The 14,248-nt window shown below is 46.8% G+C and overlaps 1 protein-coding gene across 6 annotated transcripts in view; it reads right to left on the minus strand.

Moving 5' to 3' along the window:
• TCF20 (transcription factor 20) overlaps window positions 1-14,248 on the minus strand; it is a 131,869-nt gene that overhangs the window by 66,556 nt on the left and 51,065 nt on the right. Inside the window, exon 1 of one of the 6 annotated variants that reach the window (XM_062013653.1) lies at window positions 9,255-9,289. The exons of the other annotated variants lie outside the window; for them this stretch is intronic. The gene's annotated coding sequence lies outside the window, so the exon portion shown is untranslated. Of the gene's footprint in view, window positions 1-9,254; window positions 9,290-14,248 lie in introns of those variants that run through there. 6 annotated transcript variants of the gene reach the window in all.

Here is a 14,248-nt window from a genome sequence, read left to right on the forward strand (position 1 = left end):
ATCTTGTTGACTGCCATGGCATGCTAAGAGCTTGGTTAGAGCAGCATTCCCTCTGGGGATCCAGGACTGCGATAAAAGCTGTAATGGGGTGGGGGAACTCGATAAGGTTTTTATAATTTGATTTTCCGTGATCTGTTTTCTGATTTTGAAGTGAAACATCAATTGAGGTCAATCCCTTACGTAGATTTATAAGCTAGGAGTGCTTAGAGCACACTACCTTAAGTTCAACTTAAACTCACCTTAAGGTAAAACCCTTTTTGTATATGCCAATACATGGGAACACAGCTTATCCACATAAGCCTGGTATACTGAGGTATTTTTTACCTAATGTCCAAAATGAAGTTGCAGTATAAATAGAAAACCTTTTGTAAAAATGTTCAGAAACCGTTTTTTACATTCACAAGTCAAACATTCCTCAAAGGACCAAACATGAGTGAATTTGCACACTTGGACCTCTAGTCTGCTGCACAACAGCATTTCCCATCTGCACTAATGACTACTTATAGGTGTTACAAGGGAAGAATGAGAGGAGCTGCCTTTTAAAATATTTAAAAGCTCAAAACTCCGTGGCTGATTTCAAAGAATGAAATGAAGTTTTCTAAACCCTAACGCTACAAGTACAGGTAAATGTCACGTTATCATCAGCTGATGGACTACAGTAGGCATTGCTGGTAATACATAGGCTCATTAAAAGCACAGAATGAAAACAAAAAGTTATCAAAACAATACTAGTTAAATAACACACGAGCAGAGATGCCTTATCATTTGCAGCTTTGGAAGCGATGTATCAGGCTCTAATGTGCAACCTCACTCGGCTTAATGGAGAATTCAGTTCTCTCAGAAACTAACTTTTGGCTGTCTGCAGACTCTGGATGAAAAACCACTGTCATTACTACACCTTGTTCACATTGCTGAGTTTTTCTTTGCCTCTGAACGTTTCACTTTCTTTCCAAAAGAAAGAAATTCAACCTTCTGACTTGGCCATTCAGCGACAACTACTTGACCACCCTCAGTTACACAAGATAACTGTTATAAATAAAACACTGTTGGGACTACTGAAGAAATTAACCTCATCCTGCTACTAGGACTCTGACCCTGCAAAGACATGATGACGGTGGGAATCTAACATCCACGCAAGCAGTTCTAGTTCAGGGTAAAGTCATCAGTAGTATCTAGATGCTCTTAAAGTGACTTAGAAGCAAACCACACTTCAATTCCGAACAAAAAGAGTTTAAGGCTGAAAACGGTTACTTACCAAAATAAACCCTTAAAGGATCAATTTTTAAATCAATGCAACAAACTAAACAGGTTTGCATGTAAATTTCCAGCAAATACATTCCAATGTCAATGAGTAAGCGCTATAAATTCAGCAGATGCACTACACTACAGTCATAAGAAAGATTGAAGACTCTGCATTTAGTGCAAGAAAATCATCTCAGCCACAATTATACTGGGCATCTACGGTATTACCGTAACAGAAACCTTCCAAATCCTACCCATTTCCTTCCAGACACCCTCCCCTCACCTCCTAATTAAAGTGCTTCCGAGGACAGAGGCACAAACAAGGCAGAGACAGGCAGTAAAATGGCACCTGGCTCTACAATGGATGGGAGATTCCAAGCAAAATATAGCCCCCTGAGTAGCCCTGGGGTTGCAGCCATTGCTTCCTACCAGTGCTCCTGTCACAGCATACACAAAAGCAATGCTGACTCCTTCACTGCATGTGAACTCTGCAACGGCAAATGCAAACTTCCCCCTCCCTGCCCCCTCTCATTATGCCCTAATGTAAGGCTTACTTTGTACATCTCTTTCCCCTCTCCCACAGATCCTGGAGAAAAAAAATGGTCCTTCTGACCCCGAGACAACTGACAAATGGAGACAGAGACTGTCTCCTTCTGTGTTTGAGGTCACCAGTTCTGATCTATCCGTAATTCAGTAATTAGTCAGTTCATGTGGCTCTCCAGAAGCATACATTAGCGGACACACACATGCACACACACAAGGATGACACCATTCCTGACCTCAACCACCTCTCATCTCCTCATACCCTTTGAGCTCCCTATGCCTGGAAGGGGGGAGGGCAGCAAGTGATGCAGCCTGGGGGATCGAGAACAAATCTGCAGGTACCATATGCTGGGAATACTCCAAGCGCCACAGTGATTGTTAGAAGAAAGATGATTTCTGAATGCAGCTGGAGGGATCCTCTCAGAGATTTATTTTTCTTTACAAAAGGTTTCATTGCTGCTGAAAAGCATTGAACTAGCAGCACCAGGAGGCTGAAGTCTCCACAGAGTGAGGCACACAGATTTCTCACAGGCATGGCACCTGTCCCCTCAAAATATTACCCTTATCCTAATCCTTTCCCCTGTTACACAATTTCCTGTCATGCACAGGCTCACCACTGCACTTTTGCAGCTTTCATCTAGAGGCACTTAGATGCTATGGGAATGGGCATTAGAGACTAGCTTGAAGATAGATAATACAAAAGATGACAGCAAGATTAGGCACCTGCAGGTCACACAACTGGGGACTGAAACTCATATTCACGGTGGGACAGCTACATCTTTAAGCAAGTGTAAAGCAAGGGCAGCTAGCCTGTTTCTCTTTCTCCAAGAAAGACATCAGCATGGCTGCATTCATTAGCATTTCCTACCTCTCTTCCTATCTAGCCCCAGGATTTCCCGTATCTTCCTCCTATTTCTTTTACACTTCAGATGAAAAGTGTTACATCTGACCCTACGCAAGGGAGAAACAGCATCAGACGTCTCCCAAGGAACTGCAGCGGAGACAGGGAGGGCTCTCCTCTCATTAATTCACCAGTATTGAACTTTTCCCCTTAAGGCAGCCAAATGATCTGTGTGCTTGCTGGAAAGTATTTTGGATGAGCACAGATTCCCAGCATACTGATTGTCACATCTTGGGTGCATCACTTGGAAGCAGCTCTCCTCCATACACAAGAAGTGTTAAGTCCCACAGCCCAATTCCTGCAACAGGCTAACAACTGGACTGAAAGACTTTGGAGCATCTCAAAGGAAGGAAAATGATAAAGCTAGTGAAGGCATATAGCGTGAATCATAGCAGGAGAAAAACTAAATCATCTATATGGGAGACATTTCTGCTTCATCTTCTAATACTGCAACACTTCTGTCCTCTCACATCTTCCTGTTACAAGGAGCTCATTCATGACAATAAGATCTTTGTACCTGAAGACCTCCTCGGCTTCTTTTGTTTATTCCTTTTACCTCCTGCCAAAAATCTGCCTCTGGTAGAATCAGAATTAGTTGCTGTAAGAGTGATTCTGATGCTGCAGACAAAAGAACCCGACTCCAGTAAAAAACCCAAGAAACAGAAGCTGGACTTTTGAGGAAAAGTGGACTGCATTTCCATGCAGCTGTCCGAAGTAATAAAGGTGGAAATTAAAATAGAAAGCTACACAAATGTGATTCTCTAGCAAGACTGTCTCCAGCAAGGCAGAAAAGGCCATAAATAAATCTTCATTATCTGAATTACTAAACATATCTAAATAAAAGGAGAAATTCAAATATTAGAAGAACTCACTGTTTTAAATGGTCTTACTGGTTGATAACAAACTAAATGTGAGCCAGCAATGTGCCCTCATGGCCAAGAAGGCCAATGGCATCCTGGGATGCATCAAGAAGAGTGTGGCCAGCAAGTTGAGGGAGGTTCTGCTCCACCTCTACTCTGCCCTGGTGAGGCCTCATCTGGAGTCCTGTGTCCAGTTCAGGGCTCCCCAGCTCAAGAGAGACAGGGAACTGCTGGAGGGAGCCCAGTGCAGGGCCACCAGGATGATCGGGGATCATTTTCCTTATGAGGAAAAGCTGCGGGAACTGGGGCTGTTTAGTCTGGAGGAGACTGAGGGAGGATCTCATTAGTATTTACAAACATCTAAATGGTGGGTGTCAGGAGGTTGGGGCATCACTTTTTTCTGTTGTATCTAGTGACAGGACAAGGGGTAATGGAAAGAACCTGGAACAAAGAAAGTTCCATTTAAACATAAGGAAAAACTCTTTCACTGTTGAGGTGAGGGAGCCCTGGCACAGGCTGCCCAGGGAGGGTGTGGAGTCTCCTGCTCTGGACATCTTCAAAACCCCCCTGGATGCATTCCTGTGTGACCTGATCTAGGTGGAGCTGCTTCTGCAGAGGATTGGACTAAATGATCTCTAAAGGTCCCTTTCAACCCCTGCCATTCTGTGATTCTATAATTCTACACAAAACCACTCTTTCTTGCCTGAACACGTTTGATAGGAAGGTTTTGGTTTGGTTTTTTTTAAGCTCTGCTGGCCTTTTTCAGAGGTTTCATTTGCTGGTTTGTTTTGAGGTTTTTTTCTGCCTCCAAGGAAGTGGGAATTTCCAGGCTTAACAAGCTTAAATCCCCATGACATATAGTCCCAAATTTTAGAGGCAACTAAAATTTTGATTCTTACTTTTCTCCCTGTTGATTTCCTCCCTGATGCATCCAATAGCTATTCTGAATCTCAGCTGTTCCAAAAGGAGAAGAAAGAAAAAAGGTCCCTGAAGAAACAGAATTCGTTCTTCCGGTCACATTGCTGCTACCATGCTCCAGTAATCAGGCACATGAGAAAGGATTGCAGCAGCAAGAGGCAAAAGCAGAGGGCATCAGACTGGACCAAACCTAAACAGTCTTCTACATTCACCTGGTAAGACAGCTGTATTTCTATTGGGTAGTAGTAATCTAAGGGTCCACTGAAGGTACGTGTTGCATGAAACTTCGTTGTCACAGAAGCCGACTTCTGCTTTTTGTGTTGCATATAATGACATTCTCTGTTCCCAACTCATCAGAGAGATTGGTTTATTAAAAATACTTTTAAAGTTCCACCAGTTTACTCGCATTTCTTCTATTGCTAACAAAATGAGGGAAAAACTCTACTTCAAATACAACCACTTTAATTACTATGTATCTTGAGACTCATAAAAGTACGCTCAATGCTCAAACCCTCTAATTCTACATTTCAGGAGACATTAATGTCTTATTTTAGTGCCCTGCGTTAAAGTCACGTTCAAATCCAAGTCAGGATAGGGCACGTGAACGCATACAGAACTTAAACACAACATATTCAACTGTTTAGGAAAACTACCAGCACATTTGGGAGTGGGGGAAAGCAGCATATTCGCATTCTAACCCAAGTGGTGGCTATGCCTTAAAAGCTATCAGGTTAATATAGACAACTGTCCTGGGGTAAGAAAATCAGTATTTAATTTTGTAAACGCTGGACAGACCTGTCTTTAGGGAGTTCAAGACATACAGTAAAATCTTAAGCAACTTGTTTCAACTTCAGGATCCAAGGGGCTCTTACAGTTGTCTGCTGAGGTTCAGGTTCAGACTTACAAAACCTCTGCTTATATTTCAGAGCTTTCATCATCCTTCTTGAAGAGATTATCTCCTGCAGCTGGGAATCCTGCTGGCACTCACATTTGATCTGAGAGGTGATTAGGACTGAAGGTCCCCCCATTTAACTTTTCTGTACATGTGCTCAGAGTAATTAGACCTAAACAAAATACTGTGGGTTCCATCAGGGCTCTGAAAAGAAGGTAGGCACTTCTTAGGATATCACCAGTGAGCACAGAAGCAGTAACAGAAGCCTCGACAAGCACAATTCATGTCAGCCTACTGGCTCATTAAGTCTGCACTGGTTTTAGCAAATTGTAGAAACAGCCTAAGCCCACAAATAAGAAAACAAGCTATCAACACAAATACTTTTGCAAGGAGCAGAAGCACTTGGGGCAGCAAGGAGGCTGCAGAGATGCTGTTTATGTTGCTGGAGAGAATGCTTTTCATCTGGAATGAAATTTCACATTCCCTGAGGTACCTGTACACAGCTCAGGGACACCTCCAATCCAGGGCAAAACCTCTCCACAGCAGGGAATATGGGGTAAGAGAAGGGCTGAATACACTTCTTCAAAACCATCAATGATTCAAACTCTTACAACATGATTTATTCCACAGGCTCAAGATCACAGTGTTGTCTTACTCCTAATATTGATGAAAAAGGGTAGTTACCCTAGCTGGTAGAAAACCAGCTAACATTATCTCGCCTCAAGAAACAGTCAGCAATTAGCCTTAGGTGGTAAGTAAGGGGTTTCCTTAACAGTTGTCTTCATTGAGATTGAAGAGAAAAACAGAAAGGGAAAGGGAAAGGGAAAGGGAAAGGAAAAGGAAAAGGAAAAGGAAAAGGAAAAGGAAAAGGAAAAGGAAAAGGAAAAGGAAAAGGAAAAGGAAAAGGAAAAGGAAAAGGAAAAGGAAAAGGAAAAGGAAAAGGAAAAGGAAAAGGAAAAGGAATGGAGCAGTAGTGGTTACAAGAAAGGGAATACTTTAACAGAAAGGAGGGGGTGGAGGGGAGACCAATTAACACTTTCAGCTCATTCCCCTTTATCACTGCTGGGAAATTCTCCTCTGATATAAGCATCCCCTGCCTAGGGCTTTTTGAGAGACCCTTACACATCCTCACTGATTACTTCCCCTACTCAGGGAGATAGACCATCCTTTACCCTAAATGCTTTTATCTTCTTGATGAGGTCTCTTACCCAGCTGGATCCTGCCTCCTTCTCCCACCGCAATCTCTGAGCCTGAGAGAAGACACCTGGGGACCTTCCACTTTGCTTAGGAAAGATATTTAATCCTTTCATATCCTAGCACGGGAACGAAGTGATGCACGCCTCCCCTGTCCCCGAACACTTATGGTTACAGTCCTGGGCGATGAATTTCCCCAGATGAAGAGAAATCAAAGAAAAGGAGTGTCTCCACTGTCTTTTGCTCTTCCAGGAGTCATTTAGAAGCAGGTGTAGATAAAGAACTAAGGAAAACCCCATAGGGGACAATCCTGCTGTACCCAGACACTGTGATGAGGCTTAAAATATTTTCTGTATCTAATCTTGGCTAAATCACATCCCCAATATCCTCTGCCATCAGTTCTGGAGGATGCATTTCACTTATCACCCCTCACCTCCCAGGCTCACAAAAAGTGTCCAGTCCCACCTGGTCACTTCCACTTCTGCCCTCCCTGGGGCCACAGGTCCAAGGGTCCCTCGATGGATCCTTTGACTTAATCCTCCACAGGGGTTGTGGGATGATTCCAGGCTTCGCTTCTCAGCCAAGCCCTGGTTGTGACTCAGACAAGCCAACAGACAGCACTCAGCACTGACAAGTATTTTTATCTGCAAAGTGCTTTACAAACTAACATGTCCTTAGTTCTTCTGTGAGAGAAGAAAGGAGGAGAAAAAAAAAATCCCTAAACATCATCACTGTGATGGAGCAGAGATGCAAATGACTCCTTCCTGTTGGAGCACGGGTAGAAGAGTCCTGCCGAGCAGCAGCAGTGCTTTGGGGTTGGGAGGGGTGGGTGGTGGTGTTATTGTCTTTTACACATACATCCTGGATTCAAGCCCTGTTTCAGATAGCTATGGACAGTATGGTAGGACAGAAGCTCTAGAGTCATGGCCAGCAGGTGCCTTCCCTGAGGGCCATGGAGCTGGGGGTCTGAGAAGCAGGCGGCAGTACGTGGGTGTCTTCCAAGAATTCACTTTCCTGTTCAGACTGCAAAAGTGCTGCACAATTAATTATACATCTGTGCTACAACAGATCAGCTCTATATCTGCAGGGGGTGCTATTCATCAGCCTTGCAACGCATTGGCAGAGGACAGCCAGGGTCCAGGAGTTGAAATAAAGAAATAAATAACTACAAAAGCAGGATGCGCTCTGGGTCATTAGGAGCGAAGTGCAGCAGTGGGACCCAAGTGACCCGGGAGCGGGTCTGAGCCTGGCGCTGCAGCCGGTCGACAGGCGGTGCTTTGCCCAAGGGCTTCACCAACCCGAGCGGCGATGAGGCCACCGGTCATCATCGGGGTGAGGTGCGTAGGCACAGCGGTGGCAGCAAGCAGCCCGCCTGACACCTGCATGCACTTTTCCTCCCTCAGCCCTCCCTTTTCCAGGAGGCAACAGAACATAACGTTCCCAGCAGCGAGAGTCCAGTCTAAAGTGGCCTCACCGCAGGGGCAAATTCAGAAGGACCCTCTCTCCCTCATCCCTTTCCTTTGAAGCCGCCCTTTCCCGGAGCGGGTGTTTAGCAAGTACAAATACACCACAACGTTAGGCATCCTTTCACTGTCACTCTCCACTATCCTTCCTCCTCCAGGCACACACACTAACACAAAATGACGGCTTCCTCAACAGACTGAATGAGCAAAGCCCTCGCGCCGATCCTTAATTGTCTCTGCTTTACTCTCTCGCTCCAGTCATATTATATCACAAAACTCAAAGCAGCCCACCCACTGCCCCCGTCTTTGTCCAAAAGCTCAAGTGAACAGTAAATTGGACACAGGGAAAAAAAAAATTGCTGAAGAAGAAGGGAGGGGCAAGCTAACCCCCCCTCTTCCTCCTCCCCCCCCTTCTTTTTTTCCTTTTTCTTCCTTTTTTTTTGGAGGTTGCTCTTTGCTGGTGCACCCACATTGCTATTGTGCTGTTGTCAGTTAAAAAAAAAAAAAAACAACCACCAAAAGCCAAAAAAGATGGGAGATATTAAAATAAGAAATCGTATCTCGAAGCCCTTGAGGATGTGACCCTGAGGCCCTGCCCTTCTCCCCCCCCTCGATGCACCCACGCATCGCGGTGAAATGGCAGGGCCCCCCCCCGCCAGCCACCCCCCTGCTACTCTCTGGCTGCAGAGCCAGGGGGAAAAAAAGGAAAACGCATCCAAAACCAAAACAAAATTAAAAAAAAAGAAAAAAGACTAAAGCCATCGTCAACGAGAGATACAAGGGGAAGGAAGCGGGGGGAAAAGCCCCCCACCCCCCCCCTCGCTCCACGCACATGCATAAACCCCATAACCCATTTATGCCGGTCTCGGAGCAGGAGGCAGACTGCAGCGAGCAGCCAACAGCTGGGGCCTTTGAAAAGGGACAAGGCGAGCGGTTCCCCGTGCCCGGCCAACGCTGGGTTCCAGCTGCTCCCACCTCCTCCTCCCCGCCCCCCCGTCCCCACGCCACCCAGCCTTGCCGCCGGCCCCCGCCGCCTCCCCCGCGCCCCCAGCCGCCGGCAGCCCGGGTGGGCACGGCAGCGTCACTTGGGCGGGTGACACGCACAGGGCGCCGCAGACACACGGCCGCCGCCGCCGCCGCCGCCGCGCGCGTGGTCGGCGAGAGCTGTGGCCTCTGCAGGGCAATTTTCCACTCTCAACTTTCAGGGAGAGGAAGAGAGAGATAAAGCCCATTTACTGTACCTTTCTGGCATCTTTCTCAGCTTTCCCTGCTGCTTCTCCCCACCCCCTTCCGATTTATCTCAGCTACTGGTTTTATAAACCGAGAGGGTGGAGGGGGGGGGGGAAGGGAAGAGGAGGGGGCTTTTTTTTTTTCTCTTCTCTCAGCCCCGTCTGCACCTTCTGCCTGAGCCAGTGAAGTCACAAGGCTGAGTCTCTGACATCACACAGAGCCCACAAACGCCGGATTGTGACTTCACTGCAGGGTAGAACAGGGAGGAATAGGAGAGGGGAGGGGAAAAGGCTCTTATTCAAACACATATCTGCAGTAGTAACAAAGGGAACTCAGGAAATGGCTGGCCAAGAAAATGGCTTTTTATTTTTATATAAAACATACTCTCTTTTCTTCTTGTGGTTTTCTGTGGTTTTTTTTTTTCCTCAAATAAAGTTTGTGACCACGATGCAGATACCTTTTAAAAGCGGTCTGGGCAGAAGCGACGGCAAGAGCCAGCCCAGGCGCCATCCTCCAGCGCAGCACAGGCTCCTGCGTGTCCTCTTTCAGGACAGAGCTGCCAGGGCTGGAGCAGGATGAGGTGCTGGGCTGAAAAACAGAGTGCTGGTGGTCACGGAGTGGGGGGCGGCTGAGGGGGATGGAGGGGAAAGGGCCGAAACTAGTGGGTGCTGCAGGTTGTGCCTGGGATGTGCTGGGAAGGCAGGGGCTGAGAGCCATCAGGCAAGCAGGGCTGGGCAGTGCAACCCAAGCCCACTGGCAGAGGTCTGGGAGACACGGGCTGAGCTGGGGTAACGCTAATCAGTGTGCACTTGGGTTTTATATTCTGTTCCCACCTGAGGATCCAAAACCACTTTTAAGCTATGACTGGAGTAAAAGAGGTATTAAAGGTTAGGGTTAAAGTAACCGAGTTGTTATGCAAGGCCTAAGCAACGCGATAGGGTTAAAGAGTGGAGTTTTTGGGTCCCTAGCATGTTTTTAGGTTTTAGGTCCCCTGAGGAAGGGCAGGGAGGCTGGGGTAGGTGAAAGAAAGGCCAGGAGGCTTTGATATACTCCCAGTGCAAGGCAATGCCTGGATGGTGCTCTGGGAGCAAAAGCTGATGGATAGATAGAGCCTTCTGTGATAATTTCTGAAATAAACCCTAAAAGAAAAAAAAAAGGGTTATTAAATAGCTATTGGCTTAATATGACCTGGAAACTTGTAAGGTGGAGGTGGGGGGGTGTTTATTCAGCTGGAGGACTTTTTTTAACATCAATTTCTCAAAATTTAACACAACCTCAAACATGTTGGTAAATAAGCCAAGAAAGAAGGGAAAAAAAACAAACCCAAACCAAAAACCTGCTATTTGTGTTAAAAATGGAATATTTTTTTCCTCTTTTTGAAACAAGGCAGCTCAAACACTTGCACTGTGCTAATCGTGCCTGAAGGCCAGGAATTCAGAGGGATAAGCCAAGGGCACAGCCACAGCCAAGTGAAATTAAAAAAAAATAAATTAAACAGTGCTAATTGTGGACAATGTCCTATTCATAAAGTTATCTGAACTGCAGAGCCAAAGGGGAGCCAGCTTGTGCTCCTCACAGTGTGCCCACTCCTCTCTCCAGCTTCCATCCCTGTCCTTACTGAGACCTGCAAGGCATTCCCCTGCCACTGCGCCGACCTGGAAGGGAGGAGAAAACAGCACTGCCATCCCAGCCTGCCCTTCCCACAACCTGCCAGTACAGTGGGAGGGAAATCTGTACATGAAGGGAGTGAGAAGCAAGGAGGAAAGGATCCAGACCCCTGCCATAAACCGGCTGATAGGTACAGCTTGCTGCTGCCAGACAGCGGGAGCAGCCCAGGAGAGGCCAAGGTACCCTGGAGGGCCAGCAGCATGCCTGGAGGGCCAGCAGCAGGCAGGGGTCATGGGCACTTGTCGGAAACTTTTGTACCCCAGCAGTTCTACGTGCTTCCCAGCAGCAGCCAGAAGATGCTGGGATGGTGGGAGCTCCTCCACAGCTGAAGCATTTGTTACTGCACCTCAGGGCATAGCCCCAGCCCTGGCACAGCCACAGCACCAGGAAAGATTTCCCCTGTCATTTTATGGCTTTTCTCTGTGCCAGTACAGCAATAAACCAGGCTGCAATGGAAGCAATAAACTCTTTTTCTGCCTCTGCTTGTGAGAGGGAAGGAAAAGGTACAAATTGCAAGCAAGGAGGTCCCCATCTGATCTCGTACCCTTCAGCAAGTCTTGCTCCTTGCTTGGCCACAACTTTGCTACCTTTTTTATACTGATGAGATCTCCTTTCATCTTTTAAAATTGGGGTTTTTTCCACCTTGCTGACTGCATGAGAGTAACCTCCATGTTTATCCCACTCCTCTCTTGGGGAATCTCTCAACCTGCCTGTGGCGGGAAGGCAGCATGGCTGCAAGCATGCCAGGATGCCAGCAAGGCAAGGAGGTGAAGTGGGGCGAGAGGGAGGCATGGGTGTTTGTTGGGAAGCGGAAAAAAGAACTGGGGAAGAGGAAGGAATCTAACATGCACATACTGACTAGCACGGGCTTGCTCCAACTTGGCCCACGACACAATTACCTGACTTGGAGGCTGGCCAAGGCTCCCAGGCCAAGTCCCTCTGCACTTGTGCAAAGTGCTGTCAGAACTGCTGGGATCACAAATAGTCGGGGCTTCAGCAGCGTGTCTCATCCAAAAAGGAGAAAGAAAAAAATCCCAGAGACAGGCCAGGGACTGAATGGGCTTATTTTCACACAACTGCAATTGTTTTGTTGATGCGGAAAGGTAATTAAAAAAAGTTCTGATTTCAAACGTGCCACAGAATTCCCAGAGCCCGGAGGCTGCTGCTTAGAGGCAGATTAATCACACTGAATTCTCCATCTAGATATTGCATGCACTCCAAACTCCCACCGCTAATAGCTCTAATATTCTCCTCAGCGTGTGCATGCTGCTGGTGTTATGTTCCAGGAATATTAATTCCCCAACTCAAGCTTCTTTCACTTGCGCATGTACCCTAAAGGCTTGCTGCTGGGCACCGGGAGATTATGGAAAAGAGAAAACAGGGCTGGAGGAGAACTGGGGTGCAAAGGTACTGGCTGGAACTCCACAAGGAAAATCATTAATGTTCTTTGGATAAGCAAGCCGTCCAAATAAAATCTACCTGAAGGCCAAGTTCTTTAAACAAAGACAGCCAACTACACACACACACAAGATGGTTGAAATTAAAATCAGCTCCCAACGCTGGCTTTGTGCTACCCGCTCCCGCTACCCTGAGACTTGCCCAAAATCTCAGTCCTATTAATTGTGAGCTCTGAACGATGGGTTTCATTTGTGTCTTCTGATGGTGTCTTCCCCCAGCTCTCTCTAGCCCCAAGCAAGTCTGCATGCATCTGAACTCCTGCTGCCACACTCTAGTCACAGTGAAAATATAGCAGGTTGTAGTGTCATATCCAAAGAGCCAGGTAGCGCTTTACACAGCGAGCCCCTTCTCCTCCCAGCAAAACTGACAGGCCAGTAGGTTGATGGTCCAGTTCAAGGTCTCGCTGCACATCAGGGACCAGAAGGTGCAGCCCCGGGATGTTTGTTCCACACAGAAAACAGGAAAGGGAAAGGCAAAGGCAGGAGAGAAATGTCTAACAACCATTCCTAGGAAGCAGTTCAGTATGTATCTGTTAGCTATATATATGGCCAAACGGCCAGCTGCTAAGCTTTAAAACCAAGGCACACTTGAAAAGTATCATTTAAGATGCCTATGATGCAATTTTCAAAGCTGCTAAATGCCCAAAGCTGCTGGTGCTGTTCAGCAAAGACCACAAGCAGACATCAGGTTAAAACACAGTTCCCTGAAACCGGCCACACCAGGGCTCTGGAAACCACACAGAAGACACCTCAAAATGGATGGCCTTGGTCATGCTTCCATTTAGTAGGATTACTTGCATGACAAGAAACTCTCATGGGCATGATTTTCTTTGTCAAGCAGTCAAAATACGTATCTCCGTGTAACAGAAATCAGCATGCTTATGTCAACGCTGGAAAATAAAAGGGAGTTTGACCCTCTTGTTGCAGATGTTTTCTGATAAGGACCCCGGTACAGTATCTGGGCCATAGGCTAATTTGGATGTACAGACCAGCCTGTCAGCTGCACAGACACCTTACTTACCCTCTGGACTCAAACCTGTAACACTGCAGGCGCACAGGCATAGATAGTGGCCCTCTCTACAATCATGACAGGTCAACGAGTAAAAGGCAACAGTTTTACAGCTAAATATTTTTACAGGGGGCTGTTGGTGATGGAAGAGAGAGGCATTAGAATGGAGACACTTTTGAAGCTTCCTGTTTGATATATATCAGGCGGGTCTACAATCACACATGTTCCTTGAACTCTTGGCCCACTCCTTCAACTTGGCTCCTGCTGCGGGGAGGGAGGGGATGGGACGACTCCAGCCCAGGCACCGCCTGTCTTAAGGCGCTTGCGGCTTAACTCTGCTGTAGTGGCAGGGGAGAGGCATGGGCTTCTTTCACCGTGATAAACCAAGGTATCACTTCTGTGTAGCTTAGGTGCAAATCTGTGATCCTCTTTCTCTCTTTGTACACAAAGAATGAAGCTGATAGCAAAGCTGACATCTAAATCCTCACTATTGCACATCTGAGATAACCCCGGTTGTTTTTGTTTTTCAAACTCAAACATATGAGAAGGGAGAAAGACAGAAGGATTTCAACCCTTGCCAAACCCTGTCTCCAGCCCCCTGAGTTACAGATCTATGAACTCTTGCACGGGATGAGGGCTCTTTGCTTTTATCTCCCTGTGCAGCGCATGTCCTCAGCCCTTTGCAAACAGATGTTTTGCCCTCCAAAAGGGAAAAGAGGGGAAAAAAAACCAAGAGAGAGCGAGCGAGCGAGCGAGCACAGGGGAAGAGAGCGAGAGAGCATGAGCAAGAATGCTGTCTGCAGATGTCAATCAGGACTTCAGTCTAGGTCTAACCTGCCAGTCCTGCAAAAGGAGGATACATGAATTTTCT

This window comes from Colius striatus, chromosome 1 (assembly GCF_028858725.1).
Source record: "Colius striatus isolate bColStr4 chromosome 1, bColStr4.1.hap1, whole genome shotgun sequence".
Classification (NCBI taxonomy): domain Eukaryota; kingdom Metazoa; phylum Chordata; class Aves; order Coliiformes; family Coliidae; genus Colius; species Colius striatus.